This window comes from Diadema antillarum, unplaced genomic scaffold, assembly GCF_040938485.1.
Source record: "Diadema antillarum isolate AM-2024a unplaced genomic scaffold, OU_Dant_1.0 seq00000491_RagTag, whole genome shotgun sequence".
NCBI lineage: Eukaryota > Metazoa > Echinodermata > Echinoidea > Diadematoida > Diadematidae > Diadema > Diadema antillarum.
This window is the reverse complement of record NW_027271452.1, coordinates 434345-456309: the sequence shown is the minus strand read 5'-3', so window position 1 is coordinate 456309 and position 21965 is coordinate 434345.

Below are 21965 nucleotides of genomic sequence, written 5' to 3'. Positions count from 1 at the left end.
ATTATCTTTAATAGTAACAAACTGTTTCCTATTACCTAAGTAACTCTTAAACCACTCCAAGGCCTTCCCACGTATTCCATAATGCGATAACTTATAAAGTAAAATGTTATGATTGATTGTATCGAAGGCCTTGGAGAAATCCAAAAAAATACTAATTAAATGAGCGTGGTTGTCAATTGCGTTAACCACGTTATCAACGAAATGAAGAATTGCATGAATAGTGCTATGTTTTTCTCGAAATCCAAACTGAGACTTTGTAAAAATTTTATGCAAATTAAAAAAATTAATAATTCTAGTATAAATTATTTTTTCTAATACTTTAGACAATGAAGATAATAAAGAAATTGGGCGATAATTACTGATATCCAGTTTGTCACCCTTCTTATATATTGGTATTACTTTCGCCAATTTCATTTTATCAGGAAATATACCATGAGAAATTGATAAATTAAAGATATGAGTCAAAGGGTCTGCAATTGCAGATATGACTCCTTTAAGAATACAATTATCAATACCATCATAACCGGAACTGCGCTTATTTTTAACAGAAGAAACAATATCAATAATTTCATACCTATTCGTTGGAATAAAAAAAACAGAATTTGGGTTACATTGACCTAAAAATTCAGTAAAATTTTGTTTTGTGGCCGGGATATCTTGAGCAAGCGATTCACCTATCTGAGAAAAATAAGAGTTAAACACATTGGCAATATCAACAGAATTGTTAATCAAATTATCATCCGATTTAATTTGATCAATCTCTACTTTTTTGCTCTGTATATTCATCGCCCGGTTTAAAACTTTCCAGGTATTTTTAATATCAAACTGAAATTTTGACAACTGTCGTGAGTAATAATTTTTCTTCTCAAAACGTAAAATTCTGATTAGTGTATTTTTATAAGATGTGTATTTCCTTTTCGATTGATCAGTATTTTCCATTTTGTATTTATAATATAAACGATTTTTTCTGTTAATTGAGCGAAGAATTGATTTAGTTATCCACGGTAACCTAGGAGTCTTCTTATAATCCATTCTTTTCTTTTGTTTAGGAATTATATCATCCAAAAAACAATTCAAAATATTCATAAAATTGTCAAAAGACAAATTAACATCGTCACTGTCATATACTCGTGACCAATCTGCATTATCAAGAGCGGCATCAAGACTGGCCAACTTTTCAGGGGACACTCTACGTTTAAATAAAGGAAATGAAGATTTGGAGTCATTAACAAGCGTTCTCAAAGTAAAGGAAGTCATTATTGGAAAATGATCCGTTATATCTGAAAGAATTATAAAAGAGTCAGGGAGGGGTAAAACATTACAAAACATATTATCAATGAGAGTAGCCGAATGATCTGTAACCCGAGTCGGTTTGGAAATGAGGGGCAGAAAGGAAGAAGACAAAAGCGTTTCGAGAAACTCACTTGAAGAATGATCATTTCCTGATTTCAACAAATCAATGTTATAATCGCCAAGTAAAAAACAGTCCTTGTTTCGAATTATTGGATTTTTTGCCAAATCTGCAATATAAGTAAAAAAATCTACAATATTTGAATTGGGAGGTCTATATATAATTCCAACTACCACATTCTTACATCCTGGAATACTAAGTTCAATGAAAAGAGATTCAACGGTACTATCCATTCTGCAGATATCGCTGTGAATAACACATTTAAAAGAACTTGAGACATAAAATGCAACGCCACCTCCACTCCTGTCAGATCTGTTATTAACATACATATTATATCCGTCGATAGCAAAAGAGTTTTCAGACGACGCGGTTAGCCAAGTTTCACTCAGACCAATGACAGAGCATGATTGAGTGTGATCAGATTCTAATAAAAACTGTAACTCATCAAAATGCTTATTTAAACTCCTTATGTTTAGATGCAGCAAAGAAAACGTGTCTTTAGAAAAACTATGATACATATCTTTACATTCATTAACAGTTATATAATTACATAGCGGGTTCTGAATTGAATCATCAAAATCATAAGTAAATTCAGGAGCTGATGAATTCAAATTATCGGCTGCGAAATTATCATAGGGAGTTGCATGTGTAACTGGTACTCCATCAACTAAATCAGATTCGGATGTTGTGTGTCTAAATAATTTAAAAAAATCATCATTCGACATAGAATGAAAGGGTGCATTTACGAAATCAGCCATAGTAAATAATGATATGGTCTGAAATAGAGTTCTGAGTTACCAGCAAAAGTGTGAAGAGGAAGCGTGCGATAGAAAAGGAAAGCGGCCAACAGGCAACGTGTGACAAAGCACGTGAACAATTCGATACACGTAGCAATGTGCAATGCTGGCGTAAGAGTCTTGATGTAGGGATGATCGCTTCGAGGAAGGTGGAGTGGGAGTAAGAAAAAGCAGAATGGGTTGAACGAGAGAGACCAATAATGGTGAGGGAGACAAACACAGAACAAATAGAACAAGTAAACGACGATGCATGTACAACGAGTGTCTGGGTGGGCATCCAAACTGAAAGCAAAAGACATATATATAGAAAAAGTTGGGCTGAAAATAAAGAAAGAAAAGGAAGCAAATAACAAAACTCAACTGTTGGAATGAAAGAACATATCCGCCTCGACATCATTATGAGGTATAACATGTACAATACAATTACAGAGCCGAGCTAAACTGTTGCTGTCACCGAGCCGTGCATCTCTTCCGGGGAATGAGTTGATTACGTAAATCGAGTATGTTGCCCTACTTTGTCTAATAAAATAATACAAACGTTTTATGAACGGTATATATATGCATAAATTATCCTTGAAAAGCGAAATCAGCAGTGTTTTGTAAATCAAAGCCTGACATTATCCATACAGAAATACAGAAGGAAAAGGAGAAAAAGGGAAAAGGACGAAGAAGAAAACGAAAAAAAAATGACGGAAGGTAAGGAGGAAAAGAAACTAACAAGAAAAGGAGAAAGACTATGGGAAACTTGTCGGAAGGCGTACATGCATTTATCTCGTGTGAAAAACACATTCCACAGCGAGTGGCTGTCAACTCTGTATGAAACCGACACAAACAACAGGTGACTGTTATGGCGCGTGTGAAAATATGCATTATGTATTGAACTTAAGAACCTCGTGAAATTCATAGTACCAGGGTATGAAAGCAATGTTGCACAGCGATAGTTGGGCAATTATCAGTGCATTGCACTCAAGAGCAAGATTTAAAAAAAAAAGACAAACAGACAAAAATATGCATGCTCAAGCTTGACAAGGTATGTAAAGAACAATGGAAACTTGACGCCATGGTATGTCGTAGGAGAAATACAAAATCTTGGGCATTATAACGTCAAACGACGTGGCGGATTAGGTCCAATCTGCATAATTTAGTAAGGTCATTGCTTTCCTACTTACATAAGGCCAAATGTTGGCAAGCTTCGCTTAACATTCATGGACTGTAGCGAGCTAGTGGATACAATACTTTTTTTTTTTGGGGGGGGGGGGGGGAGGGAGGGGTCTTACAAAATGCACCGGACACACACAGCCACATAGAACCTATACACCGAAGAGATGCTAAATCACCGCAATACCACAATAGCAAGACACTTCGGTGTATGGGTGTGTTAGGTCGACATTGCATCAGACAACGCTAACTTGGTAATTGGTAGCATAATGTGAACTCGCCTCCATGGCGCGTCAAATTTAAACCAGACCTGCTCATTATAACTATCGACATAAGGCCCATTGGTTAGGCCTTCTGAGTTTCAGGAAATGATAAATACATCTTCAGATTCACTTTATGTGGAAATAACAACTCAGAATTGAAACACGAATACGTGTATGTTCGTGGTGCACAAAAAGAAAAAAGAATAAGTGGAGCTCAGATGCACCAACTAGGCAAAAGATACAAAAACCCTTGTCAGTCATTCTGACCTACCGAAAAAAAAAGAAAAGAAATTACCGAAGCTTCCACATTCAAGTTTGACCTAGCAGTGTAGGTAATAAACAATACAAAATTTATCATTTGAGCATACAGTTGTATTGATCGAGGTAATATCTGTTCTTACTTGTAGACTGGGCAATGCAGTAAATAGACTTCATATACTGACTGCATCCTCTGACGAATAAGCATAATTTACACACCTCACTTGGTATGTAGCATTAATGACACAAATGAACGGTGAAATAGTTATGAAATCATGCTATGGAAAAAAAAAGAATTGATATATGGAAAACCGTATTCAAACCATCCATGTCCCATATATATATATATATATTTTTTTTTTTCAGAGAAAAGCCAAAGGGTTATCATGTACATCCTTGGATGAATCGATTCTCTGTTCAAGTCAAAACTTTATATAAATGAGAAAAAAAATCAAATATAATTCAAGTCAAAACTTTATATGAAAAAGAAAAATCTTTTAGCTTAAGGCAGTTAATTTATCACTGTTCTGGACTGCAACATTTCCTCTATACCCATAACAGATCACAGAAGATGAAATCTGTTCTTACTTGTAGATAGGTCAATGCAGTAAGTAAACTTCATATACTGTCTGCATCTTCTGACGAATAAGCATGTACTACTGTACAAGTGTACACACCTCATTTGGTACATAGCATGTAATGACACAAATGATGGGTGAAATAATTATCAAGTCATGTAATGGGGAAAAATGAATCGATACATGGAGACAATATTCAAACCAAACATCTCCCATATTTTTTTTTCCAGAGAAAAGCCTAAAAGTTATCATGTACATCCTTGGATGAATCAATTCTCTGAAATCAAAACTTTATATTAACCACTGTACTTGCCTGAAAGAAAAAAACTATTTTCTTTTGTAAATACCATAAAACAGTTAGTTTGCTGTTCTAGACTACAACATTTCCTCAATACCCATAACAAATCACAGAAGATGAAATCTGTTCTTACTTGTAGACAGGTCAATGCAGTAAATAAACTTTATATACTGACTGCATCTTCTGACGAATAAGCATATTTTACTATACACACCTCATGTGGTTTGTAGCATGTAATGACACAAATGAAGGGTGAAATAATCATCAAGTCATGTAAAAGGAGAGAATGAATTGATAGATGGAAACCATATTCAGACCAACCATCTCCCATATCTTTTTTTTTTTTTTTTTTTTTTGAGAACAGCCAAAGAGTTATCTTGTACATCCTTGGATGAGTCAATTCTCTTAACCCTAAACTTCATATGAATCACTGTACTTGCCAGAAAAAAAAAATTATATCCTAAAACATTTAATGTACTGTTCTGGACTGCAACATTTACACAGCAGGGCAAGCCCATGAATTGTACATATCTGTGTGGTCGCACCATGATTGCATTGCCACTGAGGCCAACTCTCCCTGTGTCACAGACAAAATTAATGTTACCGGTACGGTGCTAAAAACTTTCTCCAATGCTGTTGACATGATGAACTCTTTATCTCAGCAGCTGCGAATAACTTATTGCGAAAATAAATCCCTTTTTTGTGATTTCATTTCAGGTACACAGTATCAGTGGACCCCCCTTCAAGTGGTTGGCTATGCTACAGGACAATATTCACTCCATAAATAAAACTTCTTTTTTTCATCATACTGAGACAAAAATGCTTAATCAATTAGATTTCTTTTCCTTTTCTCAATCACAAATCCACCAAACAGGAAAGAAGATCTTGGCAGACTTTGGACTTTGCAAAATGTTTCTGGTGTATAATTTGAAATTGATATATATACTTGTAGAAGTCTGCCAGGAAATGTTTCATTAAATAATACCTTTTCTCTTCCACCTTTCTACGCCAGTTAGGGGCCTGCAAAGCGAGTAAGAGACGATTTCAGGCTCAGTCAGACACAACCATCCATCTCGTCGTCGAACCCTTCTCCCTGCATTCTAGTTGCAGCTTGGTGCCGATGAGTTTGATTCTCGTAGATTTGTTTTCCTTTTTTCTCAGGTCATAAGCTCTCTGCTCCAGCTGAAAGCGCTTCCGTTTCAGGGTGGCGGGAAGATCAGTGACGATGCGAAAGCTGAGTCGGGCCGGTGATTCTGGATGACCTTGCTTATCGCGAGCTTTCAGTTGCACTCGTTGATACGCTTGCAAAATGGCGTCTCTCGCGAACATTGATCCAAAACGCACGATGATGGGATCTGGGCCCCGTCTGTCAGCTTCTCCATTTGGAAGACCTCGTCTTGGTAGACGGTGTGTATTGACAATGGGCATGCCTTGCGCTTCCTCATCAGAGAAGCCAAGATCCTTGATCACCTTTCTCACTACACGCACGGGATTTTCATCTTTTTGCTGAGCTATGCCATACACCAACACGTTCAATTTCCTATCATGCAACTCAAGGGCCAAAAGCATATCCTTCAGCTCCTTTTCTAGGTTGACAGTATCCCGTTTCATTTTGGGTATAACATCATTCTCAATGGTCGTGATCCTGGAGCTGGAATCGGCTACAGATACTTCTAGGTTTGACAAGGTAGTGCGAATATCTGACACTTCACTACGAATAGCAGTTATATTTGTGCTGAGCGTGTCAAGCTTGTCAATTATTTTTTGCGTTGCTTCTTTGAAATCGGACTGGCTTACCACACCCGGGGACGCCATGTTGCTGTTCGCGGCACAGTATGGAGATTCCGTTGACACGTCAGGCAAGCACTCTGTAGCGCCGTGGGAGGGTGAATTCACGGGAAAGCCGTGTGCAGGGTCTCCAGTCGTGTCAGCGGAGTCTGGGCGTGGTTTTGCACGTGCGTCTGCGACCAGGGTGGAGGAAGAAGTGCTTGTCGTATTTCCTTTTTTTGATTTGTTCCTTAGAAAATACGGTTCCCTGGGATGGTTCGCCACTTTCGTATTCCGTCTGCTCATAATACTGATGAAATTTGGGAGGGCAATAAAGTCATTTTGTATCCGGAAAAGATACACGTATCACGAGCGTATCAAGCACGTCCGCTCGGTTCCATGCCGATGTATTTATTCCATTTATTCCAATCAATGGATTGAGAACACAGAAAATGGGCAATGTAATATTGAACGAAGATATCTGACATAAGATATAATGATTTAAGATATGGATATTGATATAGTAAGAATATTGATATTAAAAGTAACAATGTTCTTCAATACTCTTCGGTCTATATATGCATGCCGTTCTTCTGAAGGGCCGTGCCATCATTGGTTGATTTGATTTCATTTGATTTGATATAACTTGATTCGTTCCTGTATTGTTGTACATGTATACACACATTGTTGGTAGCATTTTCTGTATATATACTTTTCAAAGTAAGTTTGTCTCATTGGATGTAAAAATTGTAATAAAAGCGTACATAATACGCGATACAATAGATAATAATAATAATAAATACGGGCCCATTGATACTCGCAGCCCTTATCACTACATTATACATTATTACCCCAGCTTTGCCAAGTACCCATTATTACACCTTTTTCATTTATTCATTCATTTAATTTTCCATTTGCAACAGAAGCAAATATATATTTGACAGAAATTGAATGCATAAATTACATCACAGTACATAATAAAAGATATTATTTACAGAATATTTTAAGTACACGGAAATGCTGGAGATGGGAAAGAATGCTAAAAAGCAGTGCTTGTGGGGTACATTCTCCCCACACGTAATACAATATGATGCATTGGTCGAGGGGCAATTACTGTAGTAACGTTGGTGAAACATCTTCTCCAAAGACGTAAGCACTTGACGGGTTTCGAACTCATGAACTCCGATTGAAAGTCGACAGTCTTAACCACAATACCACCGTGCCTCAAAGTGACATCATCCATTAAATTTCATGACCGATCTCCATTATTTTCCTCTGACAGGAGTGGGATAGTGTTCTTCTAACTTGATTACAATAGAAATATGTACATTTGCGATGTTTCTGATATCAAGGCGATCGATATACCAGACGATACCAGGTACCAGAAGAATGATTTTCCCTGTATACATTAATTGTATTACCAAATTGAGAAATGACCTTCATTACGTTTCTGTTTTGTTGATGTGTTTTATGAATACATGTATGCATGCCCCCTAATGTACATACGATCATGTGTGTGTGTGTGTGTGTGTGTGTGTGTGTGTTTATACACTTTCCTCACCTCGCCCATCCCATCAATCTTTCATAACAGTTAAAGGAAAAGAAAGTCAAATGAAGGTAATGCGAATAAAAATCAAGTGTGTTTTCAAGTTACAACTTCAAATATAAGGGCATGGTTAATTGCCAAAATACTTTCAGATGACACACTCTCGTCCATTTTTTCGTTAGTCTGAAAAATATTGAAAAATTGGGAGTCCACGCGATCTGGAGTTACTACTTTCAAAGACCATATCCGTACATATTGTACCCCCTCTCAAAGTCTAGACGTCAGCCAAAATATTTGCAAGACGGTGATGTAGATCACTACGGCATCTTGGATCCTCTTTTAACCTGAATAATCCTTCCCATGAAAGTAAGATATGATAGTTTTCTTTTGTGTGTGAATGCGTCTTCAGGTGTGATTGGTGGACAAGTAATGCAGAAAACGTTTTCTTTTTAAACAAATCTCCTTTTTTTAAAAGATCTTTTGAAAACAACTTTCCTCGCCGAACGTTGCTATCGATGACTAGCTACCGCATGCGTATCAAACTATTGTGATTTTTTCCCCCTTTGTCGTGTTTGTCTTTTTCTTTAGTTTTGATTTAAACTGTGACATGCATGTCTAATTGACTATATCTAAACATTAATACTCGAAAGAAGAGCCATAATGATAAAGAATGCCCTAACAGGCAATAGAAAATAATTGGAGAATAATGTCACACAGCGGAAGCACATTAAACATAGGGACATTTCAGTTGATTTATTCATATGTTATAACATTCATTGTTATTCATAATGGAAATAAGTAACTGTGATGTGAGATATGTTTATATTATTGTACAGATGTCAGACAATGAAAGAAAAATGTCTATGTCCTATCATAGAACAATAAAGATGAATTTGAATCTGAATCTGAATAAGTTCTCGCGTTTTCGACTTGGGTATTTTGGGATGTTTGTTATTTTTGTATACCATTTTTGGTTATATACTTTTCTGCTGGAACCAAACAACGCAGCCCTCCATTAGCGTCAAAGAGCACAACAATGACTTTTTGATGGTAGTCACTGTTATATGCTGCACATTGATATAAAAGTCCTTGATATTTCTGTGGATCACATTTCGATCTGGTGGATATTGACCTAGAAATTCAATATCCTCTCAGCTTATGAGAAGTTCCTGTTTCAATAATCGCGTGATGGTCTATTTCGAAGGTTCGTTAACCCAAAAATGAATTAAGGTACGTTAATCCGAAAATGAAAACAAGGCGCGTATACCAACAAACCTTCGGAATTGCGAGCTTGTTTGTTTGTATGTTTGCTTGTTTGTTCATTTCCATCTGAGAAGATGGCTGGATAGCCCATATTCAGCTACGCTCAGCTGGTCTTCCATGCATGGGGTCCAGTTGGATGTGAGGTGGGACCACTTAACCGGGTTAAACACCCTGCTCTTTGCGATGATTGAATCAGGGAGGTGTGAGAGAGATCACCTCCCTGATTGAATGAAGCGGGATTTTTACGTGCATGAGTTGTGACTCTCTCATAAGTTTGCATTCTTTTTCTGATTAACGAACTTTCGGAATAATGAACCTTGATTCATTTTTCGGATTTACAACCCTTTGGAATCATATTTCACTAACTACCAGGTGTAAATAGTTTTGAGCAGTGCAGACTTGAGCTAAATTGATCGTATCATTATGCACGGCATTGGATGTTTCATGAAGACACGTGAGGACGAAAATATCGAGCTGAAAACCCAACTATTTTATGTTATTATATAGACCTAGATTTTGTCTTTATTTGAGACATTAAATGTCATACCCCTCGTGCAATTTGCAGGGGTGAATAGCCATGGCTTCATAGTCTTCAATGATCCATCAAACAAATATTTGTCGAGCTTCCTTTTAAAACTGAGTCAGAATATATTATATCCTTTGAACCAAAATATTTCATAGTGTACTCTGTATGATATTGCGAAACATAAGACTGTAATATTAGTTGATAGGGGCCACTTTATACAAGCCAGCACAGTACAACCATTGTATCTCCTGTTGGCTCAGCCACAGTGGAAATTGGTACAGTTTATCGTTAAACGCTTGTCAGAATGCATCTGAAAAAAAAAAGTTATAGGAAGAATACGCAAGAGTATAGTACTCTTTTGGAGTTCGAACAAACTTAGAACAAATATCAATTTAAGTAAGAGAGAGTAACTTGATTATTAAGCATTTACGGTGTTGTTGTTGTTTTTTCTGGCAACTCTGCTCCATTTGACTTGATTACATGTAAGACGTTTTGTCTGTCTTTCCCAGGCCAATCCGCATTCACTGGCGTATACAGCGACTTTTCAGAAATCTTTTACTCACTATACTTCGTCTGCAACGGACTAAACTTTAGCCTCTTTGTGCCTATATTCAGATTTAATATATTTAGTATGACAGGAAATCATCATGGTGGGCGTATACGCGACAGCTTCCAACAAAAAACAGTCCAACGGAGTGCCGGAAGCATGCCCACTTCTTTGCGTCAGAGTATCGAGTCGCTCTCACCCTCCTGTGTTTAATGGATCATGATAAGTGGATGGAAAAGTGACTGGAGTATCCGAATAGGTGCATCTCTATATCCACATGTTATTAGGTATTACAGTTATGGAGATTGCTCAAACTTTGCTACTTACTATCCCCAGCATTTATAAGTACTATGTTTCATATCACTTTGTCAAAATCCTGTGTAGAGTAAAACCAGATGCTGAGACAGGATGTCGTGCATTGAAGTACTTCATTTCTCATTATGTGCTGTTGTTTGCCTGAGCTATTGATGGTATCAGTTTTCATAGAATGAAAACCGATGATACACGTTTATGTTGTTTCAAATGATATCCTTGCTCCCGTAGCTAGCGTACCTACGAAAATCAACATGTGGCAAAACTTCCTGAGATGCTGTAGGGAATGGACATCGACTCCAACATGGTCTGGGATAGTCTTTCTCTCTCTATTCCTCGTCAATGCAGCTTCAGGAGGTAATCCTATAAATCTATCATTGGCGGTGGACTCTGAATATTATGTGCTCTCACTACGTCGTCGTTCAATCCCAGCATTGACATTTTTTAGAACAATCAGTTTATATTATTCGCCTATCGTATGTCTAGGAGGTGATTAAATTCGTTTCCCATAACTATGATCCATCTACTCTAGCAATTTTAATTTCTTGGTTTGTATAAAAGCACTGTGTTAACGAGAAGATGGATTTGACCGGCACTATGCATTTCGGCCCTGGGTCAGTTTTTGCCTTGGTATTGCATGTTCACACCGTCCTCTGTTGTACATGCATGACGAAATGCATGAGACGAATAGGCCCTAAGTGTCGGTTGATTCAAGAGGAATGATAAAATTTCCATCATTCTCCTTTTGTGATATATCAGCATAACAAATATCCCGTGCTTCATGACGAACTCGCAAACATTAATTTGTTCAATGGTCGACAAACTGCAAGATTAACTAATAGCAAGCATCGGAGTAGAATACCAACAAAAAGACTAAATTATCGTCCGGATCCTATTACTGCAACACATATCTCATCGCAAAAATGTGCAGGAAGCATCGAAAAGGCCCCATCTCATGCATTTACTGGATAGATGGGCCAAAATACTCTCGACATCCCAATGCGCTGAAATTCTGTAGGCCTAGTCCCATACTTTATTTAAAGTGCACTATTTTGCTATAATGATATCTATTTTGGAGCTAGTTATTCATGAGCAGATCATGAGACGGATTTACTGTCACGGCATTATCAAACTAAATTTGAGGATAGGTGCACAACATGATGCTTATACGTTTATAAAGCATAATATATGTTAATGTGCTGGAAATGTGTGTAGTCGCGTCTAGTCACTTCCATACAAAGAATTCCAAAGAAGAATACCTTGTTTTAAAAACTCAGACTTATCAAATTAAAATCACACTTTCAACAATAAGGCATGACTACTAATTGGGTCAAATGTCTATGTCAAAATGTATATTCGAATTAAATTTCTTTTTTTTCCTGATTAATCCTATCTTTGTATCTATGTGTGGATGGTTTGATAAATCACAAATGTTTATTTTCTTATTCGTTTGTCTGTTTGTATGTTTCTTTAGAAGCAGATACCAATTATGTCATTCTTCGACACTGGAGTATGGACGCGCAAGGTGCACTACTTGTTAGACAACAGTCTGGAACTGGTGAAGACACTTTCAAATTTCTCTCTGCTTACGGTTGGACATACAACAACGCCCTCGTAGCATGCAGGCAACTGGGATTTAAGTACGGACGATGTCACGGGCACATTGAGCTGGACGATGTCACACAGGTTGCAGACAGCGCATTCTCATGTTTAGGAGTCGAACCAACCCTCAACAACTGCAAACGAACTCGCAGAGATGATAGACAGACAAGTTACACTGGATTTGTCGCTGGCGTTATCTGCTCAGGTCAGATAAGTTCATGTTTTACCATAGCTATAGGTGCTGTTTTGATGGACGATGTATAAGAATTTATATTGTGCAACTCTTCAATTTATCTAGGCCTATTTTGTCTACCTTTATCTCAAACCATATTTCTCTCGCAGGCATAACTCATATTAGGTTACTATAATCATGACAATCGACGCACGAGCGGTTACGGGTGTCCCATTCTTTTTCCCCATTGTAGAATCCAATCTCCTGGAAGATGATGACATCACCGTCTCCAAAGAGGACATCACCGTCTCCGAAGAGGACCTCTGCCAAAACTCCAGATACTACGACAGAAATGATCCTGTTCGACGTACCTGTCGATGTGACCCTGTCTGCGAAATATACGGTGACTGTTGCTATGACTATGTGACTAAATGCGTATATAATCGCCATTCGTCGTTCGTCTTTCCTTACGCGCACCACTTTTGGCCGATTCTATGCCGACATGAATCCAACGAAGATCCCTCCTCTGTGACTGCCTACAAATCATTCTTTAAGTGCGTGACTCTCAATGTGACCGTGTATGTGAGGGATGTTGTTGCAAATTCATCCACATTCTATTTTGTCGCCAGATGTCCGGAGGAATGGCTGGATAGAAATGTGAAGGAGAAATGTGAGAATGGTTACAACACTGGAAGTCCAATCGATTTAATCTTGCCATATGTAGACACCGCATTCAACATTCATTTCAAAAACATTTTCTGCGGAATGTGTCACGGGGTCTCACACAAGGATTTAGTAGCTTGGAATTATTCTACTACTGTACAGAATCTTTCCATTCTCTTCTCGCCGGGAGATGAATTGTTACCCCGAAAGTGTCAGCACGTAATTTCTGAATGTCCATATGGATTTCCCGATGAAACCGTGATAAATGCCTGCAGTACCTACGTAGGCATTGTCACCTTCGGTGCGATGTCTTACAGAAACGAATATTGCGCAATATGCAATGGCATACTGAATTCTAATAGTGATGCCAGATGCGCCAAATGGGTTTTACCAGATAATGTTATTTCGCCAGATATCGCAGGTTTGTTTCCCGATATTTTTCGAGAACCGTTACCACCAGACTATCTGTACATCGTAAGCTGTGACGTACCGGGTTACCACTACGAGTCTGCAGGATGTGTGCCAAATTACGTGTCCAGTTTTGATAGGCATCACCTCAGCTGCTACAGCAAGATGAATACCATGACAGTAGAGTGGTCTGCAGACGTCCTTTGGACGGGAGAATCCCCCTCATTATGTTTCACTCGCACTCTACTGTCGCTCGACGAGGGAGATCCTCGTGCAATACTGACTGCTGCTTCGGGGAACTGGTCATATGAGTTCGTCTTACAACACCCGTATCTCAAGTCCATTCGCGGGTACACAGTCTGGGACGACAAACTGACTGACTCTAGCACTTTGAGGAGGGCGCTGAAGAGAATGTTACATAATCGAAGCAACAATTGCAGTATTCTGTCTGCAACTGTCATGCAGACCTGCAACGTCAATCCCAACATGACGACAGACCTATGTCCAGGTACGATCTTGTCCTATGACGATCTTAGCAAAGTGGACGTAACTATTGTCAATAATGAAACGATGATATATGCAAATCGATCTCTCTGGCCTCTGCTTTCAGCAACAAAGACAATCACTCTAGCTCCGCCTTGGCAAAACCTGACAAACGACACTACCGAAACTTCCACCCTATGTGTCGATGAAAGTGACGGACTGTATTTCATTAACTGCCACGCTGTTAGAGTCCCGAATACTTCTTATTCGACTTTCTATCATGATGGACAACTTCTCGTCGAGTACAGGGGCATCATCTTGAAGCCTGGTGAATACATGCTGAGATCGAGCGGGGAGATGGAGATGTGTGAGATTCCTGAATTCTTTATGATGACTCCTGCCCAGGAGGTGACCAGTTACTACGCATTTACGCTGTCTCTGATAGCTCTCGTCCTGACGTTTTCTACATACTGCATATTTCCTTCTTTAAGGAATCTTCCCGGCTTATCAGTCATGACAGTAGTGATTGCCTTGATAGTTGTGCACATCCTGATACTTTATGTCAATTCTTCTGTGAAAGAAATTTACTGGCTCTGCGTGTCTGTAGCTATCATTGCCCACTTCTCGTGGCTAGTAGCGTTTTTCTGGATGACTATCCTGGCATGGAACCTCGTTCGCACTTTTGCGTTGCCAACGAATCTTCGAAGAGATAGGAAACAGAAATGGCGCACATTTTTGCGTTACTCTTTACTTGGTTTTGGTGGTCCCTTTTTGATCGTCTTGACGTGTGTGGCAATTCACTTCAGTGACTATACTGCGTTACCCTTGAGGTATGGTTTAGGTCGTTCAGTTTGTTGGATCAACAATGGACGAGTGAGTCTCGTTGTATTCGGAGTACCTTCTCTCGTGTGTTTCATTCTCAACCTTGTCTTTTTTGGTATGACGGCCTCAGGGGTTCACAAGAGCAGAAAGGCTGCAAGATTTGCCACTAGAAGAGACACGACAGCACATAAACTTACCCTGAAAGATGTGTTTCCAGAAATGCTCATAAATCTTAAGGTAAGATTTATGAACGTGCAAGTAGTGAATTCCCAACTAAATGGCAATGGTTCGAGCAGAATAGGGGATACAGTTGTATTACATTTTCAATCTTGCTCGAACTAAGTAGTAAATGCATTATTGTTACTGATGCTGTGAAACTGTTACGGAACACTATTAAAAGTAACCCTTTCTCCAGAAAGAAATATTGAACAGCGTTACGGACACTCGCCAAGATTCGAGCAATTGAGCCACAAAATAACAAAATAGTATTTGTTAAAATGATGTTCATCCCTCATTCTTGTATTGTGCTATTGCGTAGATTATTCTATACGATAGTGACCTTGGTATCAAATCCCTGTCCAATAGAAGAGTTGCTATCTCAAAAATTATACGTTCAACAACTACATTGGATAAAACATTACGAACATAATACTTCCTTGAAAATAAACATAAAATCGACTAGCCATGACCGTCATTATATACGCATGTTCAAAATAATAAATACAATCAGTAGGGTATAACGATCATTTGACAACAGGTTACGAATTGTCAGCTGGACTCGTATCAAAATCAACCTTGAAAATTTTCACTACTGCTCAGAATTGCTTTTCTGTCCAATTTCAGGGGTAAAAAAACTTAATGACATTCGAACGAACAATATTAATGCAGTCCATCGTTTGTTCGACGAAGAAAAGTGAATGGCATGTAAGATTTGACAAGTTCAAAACGTATGTTGACACACCTCAGACTTATTAACTTTATGGCAGATATCTTCCGTGATGGGATTCGCGTGGGTGTTTGGGTACGTCGCATCGTTCTCCCGTGTGAGCGGTCTCTGGTACGTCTTCATCTTCCTGAACTCTCTGGAAGGTATTCTTATCTTCGTCTGCTTTGGTCTCAGTGCTCAGGTCAGACAGCTTTGGAGACAAGCACTCGACAGTCGTATCCGGAAGCAACATGGTCACGACAGAAACAAACATCCACAGACCAACTTACGTACAGATTTCGAACTTTTACGGGTTAAAACCTGATCAAAGCGTGGAACATTATGCGACATGCAGTGGCGGATCCAGAGTGACTCGCCCCCTCTTTGTTTTTTGTTAAAACAAACGATATACAGTGCGTATCAAAAAAAAAGTAATCCAACTTTGGAGGGCTACTTTTTCATAATTGTCAGCTATGGAGAACTCAATGTTAGTTGTATGGAAAGGGGAACTCTTTCTCTTTCCATTGATACCTAATTATGTCTACAAATGTCATGCATGACTGAGCACATGAACTTTAAAGACAACAATAGCAAATTGCATTTTTTTCCAAGTTTGCGTGTTATTGTGAAGGAACAGTGCATGTTTCACTGCATGGATGAGATCTGTCAATGAAAGTGGCCAAGTAGGCCAGCATGTACGAATGCAGGTTTGTGTTTAGGGTTCTGTTTAGGTTTTTTTTTTTCTATCATTTTATGGTCCATATAACCTGTAACATGGCCATCTGTCCAATATCTTGGTCGCTCCCACAGAGGCCAACCCACACAGTCGAATTTTCTCTGTTCATATTCAACACATAGCTCCCAGTGACAAACCATGTCTTGAATATGAAGAGAGAAAAATGGATAATGTTTTAGTCTTCATGAGAAGGACCAACCAGTTATCGACAACGTGGCCATGTTGAACGTTATGAACCATAAAAAAAGTCAGAAGAAACCATAAACACGAATCTGCAGTCGTGCAGGCTGGCCTGCTGATTTGTGCACTTTCATTCATAGATCTCGTCCATGCAGTGAGACATGCATTGTTCCTTCACAATTAAATAACACGCAAACTTGGAAAAAGTGCAATTAGTCATTGTTGTCTTTAAAGTTCATGTGCTCAGTCATGCACGACGTTTGTCAACATAATTAGGTATCAATGGAAAGAAGAAGAGTTTACCTTTCCATACAACTAACATTGAGCTCCCCATAGCAGACAATTATAAAATAGTACCCCTCCCAAGTTGGATTACCTTTCCTTTTTGATACCGCACTGTACATAGAAAAAAGGGGGCGCTGGTGCGCGTGCGCCCCCTTTAATTTTGTAAAGGCGCCTCCCCTTCACGAATTCCTGGATCCGCCCCTGGACATGTAGGCCTATAGGCAAATAAACAAAAATTGAATCGTTGGTCTTCATTTCCGTATAATCAGAGGATGTATTTTTACTCAACTAAATTAATAACGCTAATAGGCTTGCAATGTTTATTATGCGTCAATATGTATTTCATGACATATTGTATTATATAGGCCTACTCTCTAAAAAAAATCGAGTGAAAATTTTCACTCTAAAAAGAGTGAATACAAAAAAGAGTGAATTTGGAGTGAATTTGGAGTGAATTTGGAGTGAAAATGCTCATTTTCACTCATTTTGGAGTGACGTCAGGGATCACTCCAAAATCTTCGAGTGATCCCTGACGTCACTCCAAAATGAGTGAAAATGAGCATTTTCACTCAAAATTCACTCCAATTTCACTCGAAATTCACTCTTTTTTGTATTCACTCTTTTTAGAGTGAAAATTTTCACTCGATTTTTTTAGAGAGTACCTCATAAATTATATATAGATTCCTCTCATCTGATTGGTTAAAAGTGGATTCATGAAAAAAGCTGTGCCCCATTTTTGATCAAAATGACGTCATGATTTACTGTGCCTTGTAAATAGGTTTGGAGACAGTCGCAACCCCGTACATATAGATCACTCATATGTACGCACCAATGATACGACCGCCGCGCTGTCGATCAGCGTTGATTACGAGTGCTGTAAAAGAGACTAGAATCTATATTTTCGGTATCTATATTTCGGAATCTATATTTTCGGCATATAAAACAAATAATGACAGCTTGATATTCGGGGCACAGCTAAAATTATGTAGGCCCTCGGTGATGTGAAAACCATAACATGCCCTCAGCTTCGCTTCGGGCATAGTTATGGTTTTCACATCACCTTGGGCCCATAAGTTTAACTGTGCCCCTCAAAGCAGTCATCATTTGTATACTGTTTAATGTTGCAGTGACTTGCACTGCGCTAATTACGGACAAATTAGAAAGTGTAGAATTAGTGTAAATAAGCTGTATTACTGCTCGACCCTGTGAACATCGTATAAACACCAAAAGTATACGCATTGCATTAATAATTCTTTCGGCCAGTGTGATACCTTGACCATAGACCATGTTGACAAAGCGTTGTATGAAAACATACAATGTTCGTGGATACCCTTAGATTGACCTGAGAAGCCAGAAAATCACTGATTGTTTTTGTAATTATCAATATCATTATTATCATCATCGTCATTGTTATTACGCGTTCCGATTAAACATTCCAATGTCGTGATAACACCCCAGAATCAGTGCTATTCTATGTGCTACGATTAAGCTGGAGTCACGTTTCATTTTACATAGTAAAAACCGCAACGTTTTTTGTCACACAGACAGATCCGAAAATTCAGTCGTAAAAGTTGGGTTGTCTCATCGTATCACGAGAGTTAACAGTTATCGGCCTATGTATTGGTAGAGAGTTGTATAACTCGAATAAAGAAAACATAATCACAATGCAGCGCCAGTATCATGATACATGTATTATGTTTTCAAATCTAATTATTCCCTGATGGCTGTTCCCAGATAGTGTGATGGACTGTCGTTCCATACCAATAAGAGGTTCTATAACAATGTAAATTCCATATATACATTGTGTTTGCGCTTTTGAAAAAATTTCGGCGCATGCAGTAAAACAAACAAACAAACAAAAACAAACAAACAAACAAACAATAACATTTAATCTTTTTATGTCCATGACAGATTATAGTTCAATTTCATATGAATGAATAACGTATCTAACCACATTTCAATGTGTTAACATGCAAGATCTTAATCTCTATTGTATAAGTGTGGTAGATGATATTACAACTGAAAATACAATAATTGGTGATAGTAGAAGTGCAATGTCGTTTAGTAGGCCGTTAGGGTTTTGTAGTGGAAATACAATATGTTTACTATAAACATATCAATACATCAATTCACAAACAAGTATGAAATGTCTGGAATTACCAATACGTTAACAGTTGCTGTTTGCTCCCTTCTATATACTTAGATTGCCTGGGGTGGTTATACACTGGTATTCTGAGCCCGTTTTATCTCGGCTTTTAGTCTGTTGATTCTCTCTGTTATCATGGTTTTCGTTCGACCGTGAACCTTCGATGAACATCTTTGGGTAATTTGGTTTCTCAGTAAAGAAATGCATGCTTTATCCTCTTTACATGGACTCCATTGTACCCCTTTATTTCCATAGAGGTGTGGGATCTCATGCTAAACATGTAATGTATTTGTTTAGGAGATATGTACACTTGATATCTACACAAGTTTTCCTTCATAAATATGATAAAACGTTGTTTGCATGACAACTGAAAGCACATTACAGAATGCAATACTCTGATGTGCAGGAATCATCCATTACATAATGAAAATGTGTAATCTGTGGTCTGTTATCATTTTTGTCGTCTTAATATGCATGGGTTGTTAGAAATAGCAGTTTTGGTCACGTGATTGTGATGCCCCGCGTTAGCATGCCTCAATATTGTAGAATTTTTATCTTTGAAAATTGACCATTGTTATCTCACGAAGATATTGATTTGTTCCGTCTCCATAAATAGAGCAGTTCAAAACAGTAATGAACTCAATGATTGGTGGGCAAGCGGATGTCGTGGCTATTCTAATTTAACACATTTAAGGACTCTAATGTTTGTGGACTGGCTTACCTTGATCAGTTAAATTCTATAATAAACTTATTTTGGATTTACACTCTGTACCGTAGTTACTTTCTCGTTATTGCTTGGATTCAAGGGAGTGTCTGTTGGGGCAAATATTTTCTTAAAAACGACAAGTGGAATAACAATAAATAATAACATTGATGGATATATGAAAACGATACTTTGGTTTGGTTTGGTTTGGTTTTATTTCCTGTCATAAAAAGCATACAATGAAATAACTTTACAAATATACAGAGTTTACAGAAATGCGATGTTATACAAACTATACAAACAAAAGAAAATTAACATCATTGAACAGTACGAGTGTGAGTTTACAAACAGAGAACCTAAGCAATAATAACAAAGACAAAGTGATAGATGAGATAGTGGAAAACGGCTGGAAAACCCATATTCAGCGACACTGTTGTAGAGTCACTGGTCTTCCATGGGGACCAGAAGAAGAAGAAGAAGAAGAAGAAGAAGAAGAAGAAGAAGAAGAAAAAGAAGAAAAAAAGATATAAAAAAAGTGGGAGGAAAGGGGATAATATCGTCTTGTAATAACAATAATGATATTCAATATTATCTTATTATTCAAATTAAAAATCGATATACAGATTGATACATAAACATCATACATGAAAAATCTTTGAATTGTTCATAAGATAGACACCATTGAGTCTTATTCAGTCTAATTGTTTAACAATAATCGCTTAAATGTTACAATCATCACTTTAAGGGTGATGATAACAATACGGAATCTATGACATACGTGCACATTGCAACTCACAAACCCAGGTTTGGGTAAAGAGTATCATGTACACATCAATAAAAACCGTTTCCATAAACACCTGCCCAAATTGGCGCCCAAGACGAACAGATTGTCAGCGTGTACATGCATGCGCTTTGTATATAGGAGAGAGCGCCATCTTGTTTTGATATTCGGCGACGAAGAACCATTGACACAGGATAAGAAATGTCTGTTGGTGCAAGTGATCGCCTTGCAGTTTATGAAATTATCACTCGTCGCATTTTGTACACAGAGACATTGACAACCTCCTTAGGTTACAATAGATTAGTGTCACATTAATTCTTATGCTACATGACTGTTGCAACGTCATAAGACAGTCCGAAGCCGATCGCCAAAACATCGGCAAACACTCACACACACACACACACACACACACACACACACACACACACACACACACATACACACACACACACACAGAGGAACACACTCATATACGATGACACACACAGGTATTGATATATACGCACAAGAGTCATACAGACACAGTATTAATTTCACCATGACTGGAGTGAAAAAGCATCTCTTCCTCCATCTCTCCATCACTCTCTGTTTATATATAATCTCCCTCTCTCCTTGTCTGTCGATGATGAATTAAAACATCGGAGGATGGTAACTTATCATCAGACAGGTTCTTGATAAGAGGTGTCACCCGTTGACTTGTCTTGACTTTAACAGTTGACGTCGCTGTTCACGGTCGGTTGAAGATCGGGTGGCGCCCTCGTGGACTCGACGCTCGCGTCGAGAGCATCGGTCTGACGCAGAGACCGTGTAGAAAGTGAAAGGCCTCCCTCTCGTGTTGCCGACACGGAGAATGACGTCAGGCCAGGGAATACCTTCACTAAATATGGGAATGGAATGAGAGGCAGTCGTTCACGCAAAGCCCCATTGCAGTCCCGACCATGTGAACATGTAGCCACCCAAATATGGCCCATGGCGCACGTGTAGTGGCTTTCCTCCTTACTTTACTCCCTCCCTCAAAATTTTCCACAAAACTTGTCCATCTGCTTCTTTCAAAGCTTCCTTAGTTCTGAGCATTTCCACAGGATTTAAAGATGGTCTTTTGAAAGGAAAACAACGTTTCCAAATGAACCTCAAACAGTTCAGCAAACACAAATTCCAATGCAAGTGAGGTCGATATCTGCTCGGACAACATACACTATAATCATGTATCAATCATATTTACACGAACTTCATGTAAAGGTTTAAGTAATTTCAACAGAAAATAAAAATCGGATTATTCCCTTGTGTATTCTTCTCTCCAGGATGATGCATAGAGAAATAGTTCACACATATATT